The sequence below is a fragment of the Vidua macroura genome, chromosome Z (assembly GCF_024509145.1).
Source record: "Vidua macroura isolate BioBank_ID:100142 chromosome Z, ASM2450914v1, whole genome shotgun sequence".
NCBI classification, from domain to species: domain Eukaryota; kingdom Metazoa; phylum Chordata; class Aves; order Passeriformes; family Viduidae; genus Vidua; species Vidua macroura.
The window spans coordinates 8,452,580-8,454,420 of NC_071611.1; positions in this window are offsets into that span (position 1 = coordinate 8,452,580).

Sequence of the window (1,841 nt, forward strand, 5' to 3'; positions counted from 1 at the left end):
TATAGTCTTGGCCTGGGAATACTATACAGTAGGTGTAATGTAGTAAGCAGTTGACAGCTTTGCATTAAGATAATATATTGTTGTTTGATGTCTGCACTGAGAGAGCTAATGGCAGCGCTGGAGCTGGAGTTGCTAATACCACCCTGAGCACACCTTGGGTATGTATTTGCACAGCAAGTGCCAAAATGTGTTGATATTGGCCTTTCAAATTAATGAAGAGCCAGAAGAAGGAACACAGTGAAAATTAACACAGCAAAGGAAAAAGTATTAAACAAGATGAAGAGAAAGAACATTGCCTGAGACCTAGGCTTTGTGGGATGTTTCTAGAGCGCACCAAAGGGAGCAACTGAAGTAGCAGACAGCCTCTGCACTAGTTGAAGAAAATCTGTGCTGCATTCATCTTACTTTATTTCGTTATTCTAGAGAATGTGTTCTAAGACATTCAATTCATGCTGCTGTAATAATTTGTACTGGAGTGTTATCATCACTCTGGTATCCTCTCAGACAAGCTTCCCATCTAGGTCAGAGTGTGATGCCCTTGCTCGCTGAGGAGTGTAGCGGAACCTGGTCCCTCATCAAACCTGCTAGAGTTTGTGGGCCCTATATGACCTTCCCATTTTACCAGTGTGTCTTAGCTAATCTGCAACAAGTGCTCAGCCACTCCCTTCAGCTGACCTGTACTTTTCTGTCATTTCTCTAACTTAAGGGAGAAAGTGTAATGAAACACAAATCAGGAAACTGCAGCTTTTTAAGGCAGCTTCTTATGTTCCTGGACACTTAATGACCTTGCCAATCAGTGGATCCTGCTCCAAACCAGAAAACCAGCAGCTGTTCATCTATTTTACAGTTAGATTACAGAGGAGCTTAAAAAGTTATTTTTCAAGCATTCTAGGCTTCATTCTCCCCTGCTTTGTCATGCTGCCTCTCAGAGTAAGGAACCAAGCTTATGGCGCAGGATATGACTTTATCCTTGAGCAGTTTAGATGATGCATAGTTCTTTGTACGGCTTCATTTTAGTGTGCATGGTCTTTCCAAGTGATGAAATTGCTGGATTGAAGAAAATTGTCCTGAATTTAGTTTCTTGTAGTCAACCCAAACCTCAAAGCATCTCTGACTCTTAACTACTTACAATCTACTCTGGGAGTAAGGGAAGAACTCAGAAAATCCTGAAATCCAAGTTTTGCACTCCTAAAAATTGTCACACTCAAAAGGCTGCGCTCCACCAGACAGTGGCATGACTTTCTCCACCCTTTCCTCTGCAGAAAGAATACAAGAGGACTGTGCAATGCCTTCCTAGTTTACCATTCCAAAGCCACGCCAAAGAAAAAAGTGTAAATGTCAGCATCCTGACATACACTCCTCTGATGTAAATATTACATTAGAGAAGTGAATTTACATGTGAATGTAAATTCTAACACTGAGTTGATGAGAGCTGACTTTTTAGGAACTGTGTGGGGTAGAGCAACTGAAATAACGTGTGCCTGCCTACTAGTGGCTACCAAATCTCAGCCATCACTTTCACAGAGGAAACTTCCCAAGCAGCCCCTAGTAACTCTCTTGTGAAAGGTACTAGCATTGTATTAGATGACTAAATACCTGGGAGCATGGTTGATTATAATCTTTTGACTGAAGTTTACAAGGACAAATCTCAGCTGGATCTGTAGAATTAATTAGAATCCTGGGGCAGGATTTGAGAGGCCAAGACTCTCAGTGGTAGCTCCTAGACACAAGTTCCTTGCCACCATTTTCAGTTGCTAGAAGATGCCGTATACGTTTGTCAGCCATAGGTAAGGAACTACAGAACATGAGCGGCTATAAAAACCTCCACCAATTTTTTCATG